The sequence below is a fragment of the Dendrobates tinctorius genome, unplaced genomic scaffold (genome assembly GCF_039654945.1).
Source record: "Dendrobates tinctorius isolate UK_male_01 unplaced genomic scaffold, ASM3965494v1 ptg000035l, whole genome shotgun sequence".
Classification (NCBI taxonomy): domain Eukaryota; kingdom Metazoa; phylum Chordata; class Amphibia; order Anura; family Dendrobatidae; genus Dendrobates; species Dendrobates tinctorius.
The window spans coordinates 24,380,582-24,401,233 of NW_027361703.1; the positions used below are offsets into that span (position 1 = coordinate 24,380,582).

Consider the following 20,652-nt stretch of genomic DNA (forward strand, 5'->3'; position numbering starts at 1 on the left):
TGACAACCCAAAACATCCAAATGACCCTGATCAAAAGTTCACATACCCCATTTCTTAATACCGGGTATTACCCCCTCTAACATTAATGACAGCTTGAAGTCTTTTGTGGTAGTTGTGGATGAGGTTCCTTATTTTCTCAGATGGTAAAGCTGCCCACTCTTCTTGGCAAAAAGCCTCCAGTTCCTGTAAATTCCTGGGCTGTCCAGCATGAACTGCATGCTTGAGATCTCCCCAGAGTGGCTCAATGATATTGAGGTCAGGAGACTGAGATGGCCACTCCAGAACCTTCACTTTCTTCTGCTGTAGCCAATGACAGGTCAAATTGGCCTTGCATTTTGGATCATTGTCATGTTGGAACATCAAGTACATCCCATGCGCAGCTTCCGGGTTCATGATTGCAAATTTGCCTCCAGTATTTGCTGATAACGTGCTGCATTCATCTTTCCTTCCACTTTGACAAAGTTTCCTTTGCCTTTGTAGCTCACACATCCCCAAAACATCAGTGATTCACCTCCATGTTTTACAGTAGGAATGGTGTTCTTTTCATCATAGGCCTTGTTGACCTCTCTCCAATTATAGCGTTTATGGTTGTGGCCAAAAAGTTCAATTTTGGTCTCATCACTCCAAATTACCTTGTTCCAGAAGTTTTGAGGCTTGTCTCTGTGCTGTTTTGCATATTGTAGGTGAAATACATTGTGGCATTTGAGCAGTAATAGATTTCTTCTGGCAACTCAATCATGCAGCCCAATTTTCTTCAAGTGCCTCCTTATTGTGCATCTTGAAACAGCTGTAAGAAATTGCAGGAACGTGGGATGCAGTGACGGACAGGAGGCAAAGCAAGGGTTAACAGGTTTATTTACAGGGGAAATACTCCACGCAAGGAGGTAAAGGGTTAAACAGTGAATTAAACCGAATAAATGTGAAAGATATGGTGAAGTGGAGAACTAAGTTTCAGATAACGGCAGTTCGTTAGCACGTGAGTCAGGAAGTCCTTAAACTGAAGCTCCTGCTGCGAACTCCATAGCTCCGGCCACGGTTGGCACGGTGTATCTTCCAGGAAGGTCCTGTGTGCAACAAAACCCCATCTTCTGGTGACAGCAATCGGTTTCTGGGATCTTCCACTGCCGCTAGTCCATATACTACTGTGGCCGGAGGAGCGTGGGACACAGTACTGACTGAGCCGAACGTGGCTCCACGATTATTCTTCATTGGTGAAGTCAGGTCACAAGTGTCAGGGCAACTACTCGCTGCCAACGTCAGGGCGTAAGTGTCAGTCTCATATGCGGTCCCTCTTGGACAGTGCGTGTGCTGTGCGCACCCGGTTCTCTAGAAGTCACTGGACACACACTGCATGTTTCGCTCTCCCTGGTCCCCGCTGTTGGCAGCAGGTGACGCTGGTCTGTGTGGCGCTGGTGCTCCTGGCCTTAGCACTCCTCTCTGTGGCTGCTGCAACACCCAGCTCAGCTCTGCTCAATGTGCACGGCTCTGTATGGCTCTGCTCTGCACATCTCTGCTCAGAACGGCTCTGTTCTGCGCGACTCTGTTCTGCAGTAATCTCTCTCTCCAGATTGCTACTGGGCACACAACTTCCCTCAATGCAGCAGTCCCCATTCTTCAAGTCTGCTGCAGCACAGCCTGTCACAGCCCCGGCACTCTCTGGAGGGGGTAGCAGAGCACGCTGCCCCCTGCTCTGCTCTGGCCCCACACTGACCTGTTTTGCGCACTTTTTCCATTTATTCCTCCACTGGTGCATGCGCTTTTCTGGCTTTCCCTGCCCCCTTTGATCAGGAGGAAGGTCCGGCTCACTCAGGCTTCTCTCAGGCTGCAGGAGAAGGTCCGCTTCCTTCAAGCTTCCCCTGGGAGCAGTGGATGCAGCCTCTCAAGTTCCAGACCCGGCACACAGGTACCCGATGTCTCTTCATCCCCCCAACACAGCCACACCACTAGTTCTCAGTGATTCCAGTATTTCAGCTGATGTTATTTGTGGATTTTTCTTTGCATCCTGAACAATTTTCCTGGCAGTTGTGGACAAAATTTTTGTTGGTCTACCTGATCTTGATTTTGTTTTTACAAAGTCCCTGATTTTCCATTTGTTAATCACAGTTTAAACACTGCAGACAGGCTGTTAGGAGTGGCGGAAGACACTAAATAAAAATATAAATAAAGTGCCTTCGCCACTCGGGGTCCACCGTGCGGAGGATGGAAAACCCGCAGCTAGGTGACGACAGAGCAATCTGGCGGTAATGTGCACAGGGTTCAATATCACCCAGGTGCACCTAGCAGTCTCTGTTTTATTCACAGAGCTGCTGAAACAACTTAATGAACAAAGTACGCTGAGCCTGTTAGCAGCACAGGTACACAGCGGCACACACACGGTAGACGGTCACCGGAGTAGTTAAATAAAACCGCACTACACCCGAAGAGATCTACCGTGAAAACAAGTGTGCACAGCGTTGCAACCGCAAATGCGCAAATAAGCTGCTACTGCAGCGCGGCGTGGAAGATGCCGCCCAGTGGCACCGCTGATGACGCAGGTGCGATGTCAGGCACTAAGCTGCTGAGGCAATGGAGCAATGGCATCTGGCGCTGATGCTGGCAATAACTCAATCACTCTCACAAACGTAGTATCAGAGGAATGGGGGTTTCAAATGAGTCATTCACCAGTCCATGCATCCATCCACAAACATACAGCAGCAAGTATAAATATACTGGCGCATGGCGGAACAGCCATGCACGCTTTTTATAGCGAACGGGACCTTCCGGAAATCTCCAGGTCTCCAAGAGGAGCCAATAGGATCCGACACAGGACCTGAACACCTGACTCCCGAACTCCAATGGGAGTTCGTCCCATAAGCATGATCAAATGCAGGAGTAAAGGACTTAGCCTCTGCAGAGAGTTGCCGCAAGGCAATCTCCTCTGCAGTCTCCTCTACAGCAGATGAAGAGCAGGAGACTGCAGAATGTGAGGATCTAGATTTCAGCAAAGGAGAGGCAGAAATCTGACTCCAAACATTACCCCCCCTCCTAGGGCCCCCCCGTCCTTGAGCCTTCCGGACCATCAGCCCGTGCCCTACAGTGGCATAGGGCTCAAACTCGCCCAAAGGCGAGCTTGGTGTCCTGGTAGGTGATACAGTAAACCGGGACACATGGAAGGCATCAGTGGAGGCAAGGTCACCAGGTTTCAGAAGGGACACCTGGGAGATAGCAGGAGTTGGCGATGCAACAGAGCGCCGCCGAGAGTCAGCAGTCATCACCACTCTCCGCCTAGGAAGGCTATCCTGAGCACAAGAGGCGCAGGCCTGAATAAATTTTTTGATGTCCCGAGCCCTGTGGGGCCACCAATACGCACCGGCCAATAGCTTCGTGGTTTGCATATAGCCCCGATGGTTGTGCGCATTGGACGCGTGTTCCCAGGCGAGGACCTGAGCCCTAAGATGACGAGGGACAAAGGTCTTGTCGACCGGTTCAGCGTCCGACCATTGTGGGGAGCTGACTTCCTGAGAAGCAGCACACACATGATGACAACCGCAAATGGACACTTGAGCCAGAGCTGTATCAAAACTGGTACAAGACACCTCCATGGGCTCTGGGGGTAGAACCTCTGGCTCAGGCAGCTCAAGAGGCTCAAAAAAATTTGAGAGCCAGACTAGCTCTCCGCTTGGAGTGAGCACGCTCCATACCACGTTCCGAAAAACGGAGGTCAATACGTGAGAAGACAGAAATTAGCTCCTCCAAGCTAGCGGGGATCTCTCTAGTAGAGAGAGCATCCTTGACATGCTCCACTAGCCCTCCCCAAAAAACGGGGATAACGGTCTTATCAGACCATTCCAACTCGGACGCCAGTGTCTGAAAACGGACGGTGTACTGGCTGACTGAGAGGGATCCCAGAGTAAGAGCGAGTAATTGCAGAGAGGTATCGTGCGTGACCTGTGGACCGAGGAAAAACCTGCTTGATGGCCATTAACAGGTGGGTTGTGGTCCGAATATCAGGGTCACCGCGCTCCCACAAAGGCGTAGCCCATTCCAAGGCCTTGCCCGACAGTAGGGAAATAACAAATCCCACCTTGGCCTGTTCCGTAGGGAATTGCATGGCCAGCAGCTCCAGGTGGATTGAGCACTGGCTGATGAAACCCCTACAGGAGGCACCATCCCCGGAAAACTTATCAGGTAATGGGAGGCGGGTGACTGTCAGTGCAAAGTTGGACACGGACATACGGGCTATCGCATCAGTTAGAGCCTGTACAGCAGCATCAGTAGCTGTACTATTAACCATCTAATGAAATGTTCCACATACGAGCAGCTGGCAGTACATTATTCTTAATATTTCCACATGGATGTGTTGAATCAACAAATGGCTACAACACAAAGAGATAATGAAATAATTGTCTTTAACGTTTCAGTAAAATAAGAGGGTTGGGCAGCCACATTGATCTTTAAGCACCTTACAAACACCGCTGTTGTGAAGTGGAGATCATTGTAAGCTTTGCTTTGAACCCGTACTGGGTAGTGATAGGAAATGTATCTGCTCTCTTTTCAAAAGGGAGCCTGTGCCAGAGATTGTGTTGTCACACCTGCACAACTCAGGGAAATATCTCCGTTAAGAGGAAAGAACATGCCATCATTATTTGATTAAGATGATTCACAGTCAAAACAAGCCCGACTCCATCATCCCCATGATTATGCTGTTCCAGACCACACCCTTACTCTGCTCTTGTTATTCGATAACCTTTTTGATCTGAATAGCTTTTTCAAACTTGTTATGAAGAACATTGATAGTGTGTATATTTATGATGATAATGTTTCATCTCTGAGGAATGACAGCAGGATTTTCCAATGTTAAAGTTAAGTCAATTCAATAGTTAAGAGGAAAAATTGAAAAACAACTCTGGTCTAATGTTATGAAAAGTTACTTGTAATAGCTGGCACTTTTGAGTTTGTTTCTTTCTTCTTAATATACCTAAGTTTTTTTTTTAAAAAAAACTAGCCACTTGTCATACAATCCCTTAATCATTCTCTTCACAATGGTAAATGGTTAGTCCTATGTCAGCTTTTTATTGCTGGGAGAGGAATAATCTTTCCAGGCTTCAACTAGAAGAAGAGCTATGGAAACAGCTGAGCACGTAACTCCTATAGAAATTAATGGGAGTTACAGTAATACTGTAAGACAGTTGCTCACCGCTGTATCCATAACATCAGCTCAAGTGGATGAAGCCTGGGTGGATCCTTCTGTCTCAGCCATGAAAGTCTGAGATGTAAATACCGTATATACTCATGTACAAGCCGAGATTTTCAGCCCAATTTTTTGGGCTGAAAGTCCCCCTCTCGGCTTATACACGAATCATATTACAGGGGTTGGCGGGGGAGGGGGAGCGGGGGTGTCGGAGACCATACTCAGCCCCTCCTGGCATGTCTCTGCAGCCCTCCTGCTTCTCCCACGGTCTCCCTTCGTTCCTTCAGCGGTCACGTGGTAACACTCATTAACCCCTTTCTGTCATGTGACGTACTATTCCGTCCATGTGCCCTGGGACTTAATTCCCAGGGACGAGATAGTACGTCACAGCGATCAGCGGCGCCCACGTGGTAAGCGCCGCTGATCGCGGCCGGGTGTCAGCTGATTATCACAGCTGACACCTGGCACAATGTGTCAGGGGTGGTCAAGGACCGCCCCCGACACGTTAACCCCTTGCACACCGCGATCAAACACGATCGCGGTGTACCGGGGGTTAAAGGGAAGCATCGGCAGGGAGGGGGCTCCCTCCGTGCTTCCCTGAGCCCCCCACAGCAGCGCAATTTGCAGCGCTGCAGCGGGGTCCTCCATCCCTGCAGGTCCCCGAATCCAAGATGGAAACGGGGACCTTCGGGGGCCTGCAGGGAGCTGGCTTCCTCATGCCTGCAAAGCACTGGCAAGGAGGAAGCCTTGTGCAGTGCCTGTGACAGATCGCTGATCTGTCACGGTAATCTGTGATGTGACAGATCAGCGATCTATCACAGGACAGTGATGTCCCACCTGGGACAATGTAATAAAGTTAAAAAAAAAAAAAAAGTGTAAAAATAATTTTTAAAAAATCGCTAAATAAATTAAAAAAAAAATAAAAATATTCCCTAATCAATTCATTTTTTGGAAGTAAAAAAAACAAAACAATAATAGTACACATATTTGTAACACCGCGTCCATAACGACCCGCCCTATCAAACTGTCCCATTAGTTAACCCCTTTAGCGAACCCCATAAAAAATAAAATTAAAAAATGAAGCAAAAAATAATGATTTATTATCATACAGCCGAACAAAAAGTGCAATAACGAGCGATCAAAAAGACGCATATAAATATGCATGGTACCGCAGAAAAAGCTATCTTGTCCCGCAAAAAATGAACTGCCATACAGCATCATCAGTGAAAAAATAAAAAAGTTATAGCTCACAGAATAAAGCGATGCAAAAATAATTATTTTTTATATAAAATTGTTTTCATTGCATAAAAGCGCCAAAGCATAAAAAAACTACCTAAATGAGGTATCACTGTAACCGTACAGACCTGAAGAATAAAAGGGCTTTATCAATTTTACCACATGCAGAACGGTGTAAACGCACCCCCCCAAAAGAAATTCATGAAACGCTCGTTTTTGTTCACTCTGCTTCCCAAAAATCGGAATAAAAAGCGATCAAAAGATGTCACGTGCCCAAGCATGATACCAATAAAAGCGTCAACTCGTCCCTCAAAAAATAAGACCTCACATGACTCAGTGGGTCAAAATATGGAAAAATTATAGCTCTCAATATGTGGTGATGCAAAAACTATTTTTACAATAAAAAGCGTCTTTTAGCGTGTGACAGCTGCCAAACATAAAAACCCGCCATATATAGTAAATCAAACCCCCATTATCACCCCCTTAGTTAAGGAAAAATAATAAAATAAAAAAAGTATTTATTTCCATTTTCCCATTAGGGTTAGGGTTAGGGCTAGGGCTGAGATTAGGGTTAGGGGTGTGTTGGGGTTAGGGTTGGAGTTAGAATCGGGGGGTTTCCTCTGGGCACATCAGGTGCTCTCCAAATGCAACATGGTGCCTGATCTCAATTCCAGCCAATTCTGCGTTGAAAAAGTCAAATGGTGCTCCTTCCCTTCCAAGCTCTGCCATGCGCCCAAACAGTGTTTTACCCCCACATATAGGGTATCAGCGTACTCAGGACAAATTGCAAAACAACTTTTGGGGTCCAATTTCTCCTGTTACCCTTAGGAAAATAAAAAATTGGGGGCAAAAATATTATTTTTGTGGAAATAAATGTTTTTTTTATTTTCACGCCCGTGCGTTATAAACTTCTGTGAAGCACTTGGGGGTTCAAAGTGCTCACCACACATCTAGATAAGTTCCGTGGAGGGTCTAGTTTCCAAAATGGGGTCACTTGTGGGGAGTTTCAATAGTTTAGGTACATCAGGGGCTCTCCAAACGCACATGACACCCGCAGACCATTCCATCAAAGTCTGCATTCCAAAACGTCACTACTTCCCTTCCGAGCCCCGGCGTGTGCCCATACAGTAGTTTTCTCCCACATATGAGGTATCAGCATACTCAGGACAAATTGGACAACAAATTTTGGGGTTCAATTTCTCCTGTTACCAATGGGAAAATAAAAAAACTGGGGACTAAATGATCATGTTTGTGGAAAAAATACGATTTTTTTATTTTCATGCCCGGGCATTATAAACTTCTGTGAAGCCCTTTGGGGTTCAAAGTGCTCACCACACATCTAGATAAGTTCCTTAGGGGGTCTAGTTTCCAAAATGGTGTCATTTGTGGGGGGTTTCCACTGTTTAGGTACATTCGGGGCTCTCCAAAGGCAACATGACACCCGCAGAGCATTCCATCAAAGTCTGCATTCCAAAACGTCACTACTTCCCTTCCGAGCCCTGACGTGTGCCCATACAGTAGTTTTCACCCACATTTGGGGTATCAGCGTACCCAGGACAAATTGGACAACAACTTTTGGGGTCCAATTTCTCCTGGTGCCCTTGGGAAAATAAAAAAATTGGTGACTAAAAGATCATGTTTGTGGAAAAAATATGATTTTTTTATTTTCACGCCCGGGCGTTATAAACTTCTGTGAAGCACTGGGGGGGTTCAAAGCGCTCACCACACATCTAGATAAGTTCCTTAGGGGGTCTAGTTTACAAAATGGGGCCACTTTTGGGGGGTTTCCACTGTTTAGGTACATCAGGGGCTCTCCAATAGCAACATGTCACCCGCAGACCATTCCATCAAAGTCTGCATTCCAAAACATCACTACCTCCCTTCCGAGCCCTGACGTGTGCCCATACAGTAGCTTTCTCCCACATAAGGGGTATCAGCGTACTCAGGAAAATTTGAACAACGACTTTTGGGGTCCATTTTCTCCTGGTACCCTTGTGAAAATAAAAAAATTGGTGACTAAAAGATCATGTTTGTGGAAAAAAAAATTTTATTTTTTTTTCAGGCCTGGGCATTATAAACTTCTGTGAAGCACTGGGGGGTTCAAAGTGCCCACCACACATCTAGATAAGTTCCTTGGGGGGTCTAGTTTCCAAAATGGTGTAATTTGTGGGGGGTTTTCACTGTTTTGGTACATCAGGGGCTTTCCTAACGTGACATGGTGTCCGATCCCAATTCCAGCCAAAAACGTCAAATGGCGCTGCTTCCCTTCCGAGCTCTGCCATGCGCCCAAATAGTGGTTTACCCCCACATGTGGGGTGTCAGCGTACTCAGGAAAAAATGCACAATAACTTTTAGGGTCCTGTTACCCTTGAAAAAATAAGAATTCAGGGTGAAAAGATCATTTTTGTGGAAAAAATATGATTTTTTAGTTGTACAACTGTACGTTATAACCTTCTGTGAAGCCCTTGTTGGTCCAAAGACCTCACCACATATCTAGATAAGTTCCTTGGGGGGTCTAGTTTCCAAAATGGGGTCACTTGTGGGGGGTTTCCACTGTTTAAGTACATCAGGGGCTCTCCAAACGTGACATGGCGTCTGATCTGAATTCTAGCCAATTTTGCATTGAAAAAGTCAAACAGCGCTCCTTCCCTTCTGAGCGCTGCCATGCACCGAAACAGTGGTTCCCCCCACATATCAGGTATCAGCGAACTCAGAACAAACTGCACAATAACTTTTGCAGTCTAATTTCTCCTGTTACCCTTGGTAAAATAAAAAAAATTGAACCTTAAGTATTTTTTTTGTGAAAAAAAGTTAAATGTTCATTTTTTAAAAAATAATCAAAAAATTCCTGTGAAGCACCTGAAGGGTTAATAAACTTCTTGAATGTGGTTTTGAGAACCTTAAGGGGTGCAGTTTTTAGAATGGTGTCACTTTTGGGTATTTTCTATCATATAGACCCCTCAAAGTGGCTTCAAATGTGATGTGGTCCGTAAAAATAAAATGGTGTTGCAAAAATGAGAAATCGCTGGTCAACTTTTAACCCTTATAACTTCCTAAGAAAAAAAAAGTTGGGTTCCAAAATTGTGCTGATGTAAAGTAAACATGTGGGAAATGTTACTTATTAAGTTTTTTGTGTGCCGTATCTCTGTGATTTAAGGGCAGAAAAATTCAAAGTTGGAAAATTGTGAAATTTTCAAAATTTTCACCAAATTTCCATTTTTTCACAAATAAACGCAAGTTATATGAATGAAATTTTACCACTAGCATGAAGTACAATATGTCACGAGAAAACAAGGTCAGAATCACCGGGATCCATGGAAGCGTTTCAGAGTTATTACCTCATAAAGGGACAGTGGTCAGAATTGTAAAAATTGGCCCGGTCATGAACGTGCAAACCACCCTTGGGAGTTAAGGGGTTAAAGTCATGAATATGCGCATATTCATGGATTTAATGAGCGGTAACACGTGACCGCTGAATGCAGGAAGAAGACGACCAAGGGAGAAGCAGGGGCGACAGAGAAGACCGTGGGCCAGGAGGGGGTGAGTATGACAGGGGGCAGAGCAATATTCACCTGTCCCCGCTCCATCACCGTTTACAGCTCTGTCTCCCAGGTCCTCTGGCTGTGACGTTCAGCAGAGGGCGCGATGACATAGTGCGCGCCCTCTGCTGAACGTCACTGCAGAGACCCGGGAGACAGAGTGACGTGCAGCGATGGAGCGGGGGAAACGGTAAATATAGCCAGTGTCGGAGACCTGAGCAAGTGGTGATATCAGCACCTGGCCCCCTTCGACCAAGAGGTAAGTATGTCTCTTTTTTTTTTTTTTTTTTTTTTATAGCAGCAGCGGCAACAGCATATGGGGGGTATTTATGGAGCATCTATCTTCTTGGGCCAGCATTAACCCTTGTGCAGCAGCATATGGGGGATATTTTTGGAGCATCTTCTTGGGCCTGCATAAACCCTTGTGCAGCAGCATATGGAGGGTTTTTATCAATGGAGCATCTTCTTGGGCCAGCACTAACCCTTGCGCAGCAGCATATGGTGGGTTTTTATCTATGGAGCATCTTGGGCCACCATTAACCCTTGTGCAGCACCACCCTCGGCTTATACATGAGTCAATAAGTTTTCCCAGTTTTTTGTGGCAAAATTAGGGGGTCGGCTTATACGAGGGTCGGCTTATACACGAGTATATACGGTAATCCCTAAAGATGGCCAGAGATTATACATGCATGTATTTATATTGCTAGTATAGCAGTGATTTCTAAACCAATCTGTAATCCTTTACTGGATGAATATAATTAATTGGCCAATATCAGTTTTAATTGTTGATTTAAAATAAAACATTTCACTCCAGTCATCCTGAACTTATAGTCTTCTTCATGCTTTTAATTATAAAGATTAGATTATTGTCACATTCATCGTCAGGCTATAGATAATGCTTAAAAGTTGCTGCAACTTATTCCTTAATAGGCAATACTCAGTCTTTCCTGATTTTTTTCTGGCATAGAGAAGTGTTACTCTTTGGGGTGCTGCCTTACTGCTTAGGCCTCTTTCACACTTCCGTTTTTTACAATCAGTCACAATCCGCCAGGTTTTGAAAAAAAACGGATCCTCAAAATTTTTTTGAGGATCCGTTTTTTTCCCATTGACTTGCATTAATGGCGGATTGCTGTCCGTTGCATCCGTTTTTTGTGAGGATCCGCCAAAAGTTGCTGTCCGTCACCATCCTCAAAAATTTCAAAACGGAGCTTGTAACGTTTTTTTCTCTGGCGGATCCTGCAAACACTGATTTAACCCGAATTTCTTTCTGGGTGCCGGACAAAAAAAAAAAAAATAAATAAATTCTCTCTCTCTCTCTCTCTCTCTCTCTCTCTCTCTCTCTCTCTCTTTCTCTCTTTCTCTCTTTCTCTCTTTCTCTCTTTCTCTCTTTCTCTCTTTTTCTCTCTCTTTTTCTCTCTCTTTTTCTCTCTCTTTTTCTCTCCTCTTCCCGGCCAGCGATTCCTTTAAATTTCTTCATTTTCAGGATCCGTCTGAAAACGGATCCTGTGCCATCCGTTCACATCAGTTGAGAACGGATCCGCTTGTCCGCCTTTTTGGCGGATTATAACTGATGCAAAAAACTGAAGTGTGAAAGAGGCCTTACACACCTTTACAAATCTTTCAATCTTTCCAGAGACTAATACACTATACCCCAACCAATTCATTTACAGCAAAAGTCAATGATGCCCTTTGTCACCTGACCTATTTGGCATATACTATATCCAGGGCTGGTTTTAGACAAAGTGGGGCCCTGGGCGAAAGTTTAAAGTGGGGCCCCAAACGTTCACATATTGCACTATCACACAGAAACATTTCTGTTGTACTTACATGCCCTGAGTTCAGGCCGTTAAACAAGCGTGATCCACAACATTGAAGTCGTTTGACGCTTGTTTCCCGACATCTTTACTTCGGCTGAGGAAGACTGATGGGTACAGATAGTCCTCAATACAGTATACTGCAGGTCCCATTATGAGCATTGAGCATAATGCACTCCCCATGGTCCTTGATAGAGAATAATGCAGCCCCCCTGTTAGGAATCTGGTTTCTATCATGCCTATGCAGCAATCCAGATCCTCACATTTGTCTCCAGAGGCTACGTCCTTCTTCCCAGCTTCGGAGCATGCCCATGGGACGAGCTCCCATTGGAGTTCAGGAGTCAGGTGCTCAGGTCCTGCTCCTGATTCCATTGGTTCTGCTCAAGGCTCTGGAGATTTCCGGCAGGTCCCGTAAGCTATAAAAAGTGTGCATGACCGTTCCGCCATGCGCTAGTATTTTCATACTTGCTGCTGTGTGTTTGCTGATGGATGCTTGGACTGGTGAATGACTCATTAAATACCCCCTTCCTTGGTTATTACGTTTGTGTGAGTTATTGTGTCCAGCCAGTATTAGCGCCAGTGCCAGCGCGCCCAAGCTTCAGCTTTACCAGCAGCTAAGCGTCTTTCATCGTGCTTCCTGTTCAGCGGTGCCTCCCTGCGGCACTATCCTGGCCGCACTGCGTGCGCAGTTCAGAGAGTGTTCGCAGTTGCAACGTCTCTGTTACAAACTCCCGGTAGGTCTAGACGGAGTGTGTCCTGCCAGCATAGGCCACTCCTGTGACCGATCACCGCGTCTGTCTCGCTGAGCCTCTGTGAGTGGTTAACAGACTCAGCGTGTTGTATTTATGTTTATGCAGCAGCTCTGTGTGTGAAACAGAGCATGCTCCAGCCTTGTTATTGCATACGTTTACCCTTGCAGCTCTGTGTGTGAAACAGAGCCTGCTCCAGCGTTACTATTGCATATGTTTATGCTGCAGCTCTGTGTGTAAAACAGAGCCTGCTCCAAGTGTAACCACTACGTGTGCTATAGCTTACGGCTCTGTGTGTGTACAGAGCCTGCACAGTGCACTTGGGTGACGCCTTTAACCCTGTGCACACCACCGCTACTTTGCTCAGCTATCCTCTAGCTGTGGTTATACCATCTACCGCGCGGTGGACCCCGAGCGGTGAACGCACTTTATTATAATTTTATTTAGTGCGTTCCACCGCTCCTAACATAATACTAGCGACAGGGTCTGGCTGGAGATGGCTGATCAGCAGCAATTGTTACAATGCGTGCGACAGCTCGAGGCTCGCTTGGCTACCCTTGAGAGGGCTCTCCCTGCTTCGAAGGCCACGGATGCTGCTGTTCAAGCACTTACAGATGCGGTAGGTCGTATGTCCATGTCCGCCCTTGCGCCGACATTTACCCGCCTCCCGTTTCCCGAGAAATATTCTGGGAATGGTGCCTCCTGTAGGGGTTTTATCAGCCAGTACTCGATCCTGGAGCTGCTGGCTGTGCAATTCCCAAAGTGGCCTTCATTATATCCCTACTGTCGGGCAAGGTGCTGGAATGGGCTACACCGCTATGGGAACGTGGTGACCCCGAGATTCGGACCGCTGCCAACTTGCTATCTGCCATCAAGCAAGTATTTCTCGGTCCGCGGGTCATGCACGACACGTCTCTGCAACTACTCGCCCTTACCCAGGGGTCACTCTCGGTTAGCCAGCATGCCGTTCGTTTTCGGACACTGGCGTCCGAGTTGGAATGGTCTGACAAGGCCCTTATCCCCATTTTTTGGCGAGGTTTAGCAGAGCATGTGAAGGATGCTCTCTCCACTAGAGAGATCCCTACCAGCTTGGAGGAGTTGATTTCCGCTTCCTCACGTATCGACCTCCGTTTTTCGGAGCGCGGTATGGAGTGGGCTCACTCCAAGCGAAGAGTTGTTTCAGCTCCTAAATTTTTTTAACCTCTTGAGCTGTTTGAGCCGGAGGTCCTACCCCCTGAGCCCATGGAGGTGTCTCGTACTAATTTTAATACGGACTCAGACCAGGAATCCGTTTGCGGTTGTCACCACGTATGTGCGGTTTCTCCGGAAGCCAGCCCCCTGCAATGGTCGGAGTCTGAACCGGTTGTCGAGACCTTTGTCCCTCCTCATCTTAGAGCTCAGGTACTCGCCTGGGCGCATGCGTCCAATACGTCTCACCATCGAGGCTACATGCAAGTCTCGAAGCTCTTGGCCGGAGCATATTGGTGGCCCCATAGGGCTTGGGACATCAAAAAATGTATCCAGGCCTGTACCTCTTGTGCTCAGGACACCCTTCCTAGGCGGAGACCAGTGACGGTCGCCGATTCACGGCGGCACTCTGCCACAGCGCCCACTCCAGTTATTTCTCAAGTTTCCCTTCTGAAATCTGGTGACCTTGATTCCACTAATGCCATCCAAGTGTCCTGGTTCACGGTAACACCTACCAGGACACTAAGCTCGCCTTTAAACGAGTTTGAGCCCTATGCCACTGTTGGGCACAGGATGGTGGACCGGAGGTTTCAGGGAGGAGGGGGCCCTAGGAGGGGGGGTAATGTTAGGAATCTGGTTTCTACCATGCCTATGCAGCAATCCAGATCCTCACATTTGTCTCCAGAGGCTACGTCCTTCTTCCCAGCTTCGGAGCATGCCCATGGGACGAGCTCCCATTGGAGTTCAGGAGTCAGGTGCTCAGGTCCTGCTCCTGATTCCATTGGTTCTGCTCAAGGCTCTGGAGATTTCCGGCAGGTCCCGTACACTATAAAAAGTGCGCATGACCGTTCCGCCATGCGCTAGTATTTTCATACTTGCTGCTGTGTGTTTGCTGATGGATGCTTGGACTGGTGAATGACTCATTAAATACCCCCTTCCTTGGTTATTACGTTTGTGTGAGTGATTGTGTCCAGCCAGTATTAGCGCCAGTGCCAGGGCGCCCAAGCTTCAGCTTTACCAGCAGCTAAGCGTCTTTCATCGTGCTTCCTGTTCAGCGGTGCCTCCCTGCGGCACTATCCTGGCCGCACTGCGTGCGCAGTTCAGAGAGTGTTCGCAGTTGCAATGTCTCTGTTACAGACTCCCGGTAGGTCTAGACGGAGTGTGTCCTGCCAGCATAGGCCACTCCTGTGACCGATTACTGCGTCTGTCTCGCTGAGCCTCTGTGAGTGGTTAACAGACTAAGCGTGTTGTATTTATGTTTATGCAGCAGCTCTGTGTGTGAAACAGAGCTTGCTCCAGCCTTGTTATTGCATACGTTTACCCTTGCAGCTCTGTGTGTGAAACAGAGCCTGCTCCAGCGTTACTATTGCATATGTTTATGCTGCAGCTCTGTGTGTGAAACAGAGCCTGCTCCAGCGTTACTATTGCATATGTTTATGCTGTAGCTCTGTGTGTAAAACAGAGCCTGCTCCAAGTGTAACCACTACGTGTGCTATAGCTCGCAGCTCTGCCAACCCCAACGTGCGTTTCGGAAGAAATTTGTTGAGGTTGGCAGAGTGTGGTGTACGGCATCCTTTCTATCCTGGTATGTATTTGATTTGGTTATGTGCTCTATATGGCTCTAAAACTTGTATATTAACATTCTTGGTGATCAGCCTTGGATTTTTCCTTACATTTTTTACTGGCTGGCTATCTATTTATACTCAGCCCTTTGTGGTTGTTTTTGTGGCCATATGAATGTTACTTTATTCGCATTACCAGGTTATGTCATAATTTTGACATCACTTTTTTAGGGGATACTGTGTACCATTTCTCTGCTGTCTTTACATGTGTCACTGTTTTCAAGCCACATTTGTTTACCTGGTTTTTCAATAAAGATTTGTGATTTTTTAACCACAATACACTTTGGACTTTTGACATTGTTTTTTAATTTGGTTTATATTTATAGTTTTGCAGTGCGTCCTGCATTGTCCCTATAATGAGCTGGAGCATATATTTATGAGTATCTTAAATATGATGTTATTTCTATCCAGCTTTTTGTGCTGTCTTCTTTGCTCTGTATAGATATGTCTGGGGCACCACTTTGCTTTTAAGAAATGGTGCTTTAACTCTGAGTGCTCAATAAAACTATTCTGCAAAAGTGGGTCATGAGGGTCCCACCACGCTATGTCATGCCCAACAACATGCCTCATACCATAATGTCAGGTGCATGTCAGCTAGGGAGGGATGGAAGACGTAATATAATTCATACATTACTGATTGAGATTGTGATGCCATCCCTTACATATAAAACATTTATTAAAGAGGTATTCCCATCTCCAAGACCCTATCCCAATATGTAGTAGGTGTAATAATAATAATAATAATAATAATATTAGCAAATACCTCCAATTAGAAAAGTAGTAAAGTTCTTCTGATTCGCTATGTTGCTTACAGCAGTAGGTTAGGTATCCATGACTATGACCACTAACAACTATCAAACTAACTGTCACTTTATGATTGGTTGTAACCACCCTCCTGCAATGCCCTGCACATGGGGTAAGTGACATAGTGAATCAGAAGAACTATACTACATTTCTAATTGGAGGTATTTGCTAATATTATTATTATTACACCTACTACATATTGAGATAGGATCTTGAGGATGGGAATACCCCTTTATTTTTCTCAAACCCAGGAACATCTTCCCCACTCTCTTACCCATCCAACGACATAAACTACAATAAGTTTTGTTGCAAATATCATGAACTTCATTCAAGAACATTCAACAGTCCTCGTGGAAAAGCTACAGATGGGATCCCCCATATATGAGTAAGTAAAATAGCATTTTTATTTCATGTCAGTGTCTAAAGCTCTAAATTCTCACAGATGACAGTATAGTGATGTCATCATTTCTGCTCCCAAATTAGAAATCTCCCTTCAAAAGTAACACATGTGTGGTTTCTATGATCACAAACAGAGGTCTCCAGCCACAAAACCTCCGGCCTTGCACAGTGCTCACAGCCGTGACGCAGCACAAGCTGCTCACCATTTCTAAAATGTTGCTTTTTATTTGCAATGTCCTGGTAACTGTTCACAGGATTCCTAATGATAACAGTGATACACTCCCTGTTAAAAGTTATAGAAGTTCAGGAATCCCCTGCATACTACTGAGGCTGTCCAGAAGAATGAATCATTGCCATACACTGAACTGTTTGTATATGTTTCAGCGTATCTAGGCAAAGATTTCTAACTTTCCATCCTACAGTTCGAGCTGTAGTTTCCTGAATGCCAGCCAGGAAAGTTTGTGTAGATTTGGCAGGGATGCTGTGGGAAGCCTGGTTCAAGAGTTGCTTAAGTGCTAAAACAGAGGCTTTTTTATACTGACGGAGAAGTAGAACCCCTGCCTTTGTTTTCACTGTAAAACCTGAAAAAACGGCAACAGAGATTAATTTCAAAGCCCATTGTTGAAGACTTGGGTTTCCATTTTTTTTTTTACCTCCACTCGGCCAATATAATCTGATATCTTCAGCTGAAAAACCAATTAGTGACTGTTCTTAATTTGTCCATATACTAATGCTTTAGCTATTCGGTATCTCGCTATTTTGGCTTTCAGCCATTTAGTTCCAGTCCCTTGAGCAGCGTCTGACAAATTAAGATAACACAATGACTTCATGTTTCTGCAAAATAAGGAAACAAGGCCAACTTCCTACATTTAATAATTGTATAACGTCAATTTCCACGTGTGGCGCGTAGACTTTCAGAACCGCGAGCATATATTATTCACGTAGTAGTGGTTACTCACGAGGAATTCAAGGAGGGGCGGACATGCCTAAGGTTGTATTCTGCTGGAAAAACTAATAGCAGCCAAATTGTAAATAGGGGCATCTATCAGGTTCATCTCAATTCCATAGGCTCAGGGTCATTTTTCAACGTATGAGCGACCTTCTTCCTGAAATGCTTAACATACCTGTCAGCGCCAGTGCCGGAAAGATGGAACAACAGCAAGTTGTGACAAAAAGCGCATTTTATTAGTACTACAGTAGGTTATGAAGGGTATGCAGAACCATTATTGGCTATTGCTAGTATAGGTGAAGCTTTTATTTTTGACAGTTTACTTTTTCCATGGCAATAGTTTCTAAGTGCCATTAAATGAAGGGAATGTGTAACGTGAAGCAAATAGAGAACAGACTCGAGCACAGATTGGGAAATATTCCAAAAAGATGCAGATTGTTTACATGGCATAACAAACAAAAGACTAACAGACCGGCGTCTGTGCAAGGAAAGGGCACGCATCAAATTCTAGTCATAGCTCAGCTACAGCACATAGTTCAAGGGCAGTTTGGAGAAAATGTTACTGATATTTTTTTTTTAAATAAACCAATTGTTTTGCTGTAACATAATATCATTTCAAAACCTAAGAGAGAAACAAAAACGAACTTATACCCTGCTGTAAGTAAATAAGTAAAAGCAATAGTGCATATAAATAACATAAAGTACTTAGTAAACACTATTTTAGATTAAAAAAAAGTGTAAAAGCTATCCGACAAACATCAAAGTGTACCCAAATTGGGATAGTCCTAACCTCTAGTAGTAAAACCGTACCATGTGTCAAAGTGAATAAAGGTCGAGCAGAACCGGGTCCTGAATATGGAAACACAGCAAATGGCAAGCTATGAAAAAGTAATATCCAGCTTAAAGAAAGGGAGGCCGCACCTTTATCTGCACTAAGTGCGGAAACATGAGACTAAAAGTGATCCTGTCAGCAGGATTGTGCACAGTAACCTACAGACACTGTCAGGTTGACGCCATTATACTGATTAAAATGATACCTTGGTTGATGAAATCAGTCTTGTGGTTGTTATTTAACATCTATTTTCAGTTTTGAGTTAATGATATGCCCGTGCCCCCAGGCGGGCCTGTGAGGGGGCCTTCATGTGGTGCTCTGATTAGATATTCATAATGCAGACTGGTGACAGGCTACTGCTCCCTCACTGACCTGCCCCCTAGTTTACATAATGAATAATTGTACATACTGAAGAAAAAAAAACCCTTCTGCTGGCGTCAGCTGCAGCCCCTTCTCTGCTGCATAATTGTGTGTTTAATGTCCCAATAATACATATGGTTGATGTTATTCAGATAGAAAAAGGAATCTAAAAAAATCAGTTTGAAAATGGTGACCGCCGCGCCTGCGCAGTAGCAGCTATCGGTGTACATAGAGGTGATCCGACAGCTGCTACTGTGCTTGCGTCAGCAGCGCCATCTTGCTTGAGAAAAAAATCTCCTCCTTCCTCCTCCAAGCTGGTGCTGCCAACACCTGCGCATTAGCAGCTTAGCCTTCATAACCAGGACTATGGGAATAATATACTTTATATTTATACTGTTTAAATTTAGGAAGGGCAACCTATCTTTCGTACATGTCTTTTCTCTTATTTTTTAATTTTCGTTATCATTATAAGTGATAAATGTCTACAACTCATTATTCTGATATACAAAGTATTAGGCTATGTGCACACGTTGCGGATTTTGATGCGGATCCGCAGCGTTTTTGGACACACAGAATTGCATCAAATCCGCAGTGTAGTGCACAGCCAATGTTAGTGAATGGTAAATTAAGAATTGCTGTTTACATGCTGCGGAAAAATCCGCGCAAATTTGCAGCGTGTTTTTTTCCGCAGCATTTCAATTCTTTTTGCGGATCTGCAGCACCGTTTTTTTAGTCTGACATATATATTCTCTCTCTCTCTTTCTCTCTCTCCTCCAGAGGCATAAGGGAGAATGTTCACAGACCGGATCCATTCGCAGAACCACCAAACAAATCAGCACAGCAAAAATGCATTGAAATCTTCAAGAAATCTGCATCAGTTCTGCATGAAAACCGCAAGCGTTTCTGCCAAGAAATGCAGATTCTCTGCAGAAAATTCTGCAGGCTAATCTGCAACGTCTGCCTATACTTTAAGAAGGGGTGAAAAGTAGTGTGATACCGTAACAATAATGCTAGGAAAATGGCTGAAAATACGTTCACTAATGTTAGTTGTGCCAAAACTAGAGACAACTCTGTGGAAGACATGGAAAATCAAAGATCAGGTGAGCGCGACTCCAGAAATGCGCCACAAGAAAGAAAAATAAAACTATTAGAGTATACATTTTTCTTATTCAGGTACTATCAGTCCTATTTTCGAAATGAATGTTTTATTATGTATAAATATTTTTTATTGTCTACTGTATCATGCATCCATCGCATCTGTGCTGACAGTGCCCTACACTAATTGCATTTTTTCCTCCTGCGACATAATTCGTATATGAAGACATTAGCTCCATTCACTAAGAACTATAAAATGATGATAATTACAGTAATAAAAATCTATACAAATTTCTCTTGCTTTAAAAATTCACAGACTCATCAAATCTTTTTTTATGAACAAGGTAAAAAAATACCAAGTTTTTACAGAATGTCCAGAAATTTCTGGCAACAGTAATCTCACTTATATTTCAGGCTTAAAGCACTGATCTTTAATGTTTTTGTTAAAAGAAGTCAGTGGGAGAGCACAATCATTAAATGCTACCTTCCGTATAGGTAGAGAGTTACATATACAGCAAATGTATTTATTTAACTGCCTTCGGCTTGATCTCGAGCCATGGCGAGTTGATGGATGAATGAGGGTCTTCACCATTATCTTGATAGTATCAAACTATCGGGTTGCTGGTCTTCCTATTCACCTTGTTCCTTCTATTCTTCCGACCACGATGTCCTTCTCCAGTGATTGCTCTCTTCATATGATATGTCCAAAGTAGGCAAGTCGCAGCTTGGTGATCTTTTCTCAAGTAACACGTCTGACATAATTTGTTCCAAAATTGATTTGCTTGTTGTTCTTGCCATCACATCCATTTGTTACCACAGAAAAGACCAAACTATGTATGAGACCTTGTCCAGTGACTTCACTGTTGATATGCCCATTGCTATTATCCTATTGCAG

General features: G+C 44.7%; 1 protein-coding gene across 1 annotated transcript in view; it reads left to right on the plus strand.

Annotated features, from left to right (window-relative positions):
- Window positions 1–20,068, plus strand: part of TES (testin LIM domain protein) — a 167,052-nt gene extending 146,984 nt beyond the window's left edge. The window contains exon 8 of the mRNA XM_073573338.1: window positions 19,440–20,068. The gene's annotated coding sequence lies outside the window, so the exon portion shown is untranslated. The remainder of the gene's footprint in view (window positions 1–19,439) is intronic.
- Window positions 20,069–20,652: the final 584 nt, after the last annotated feature.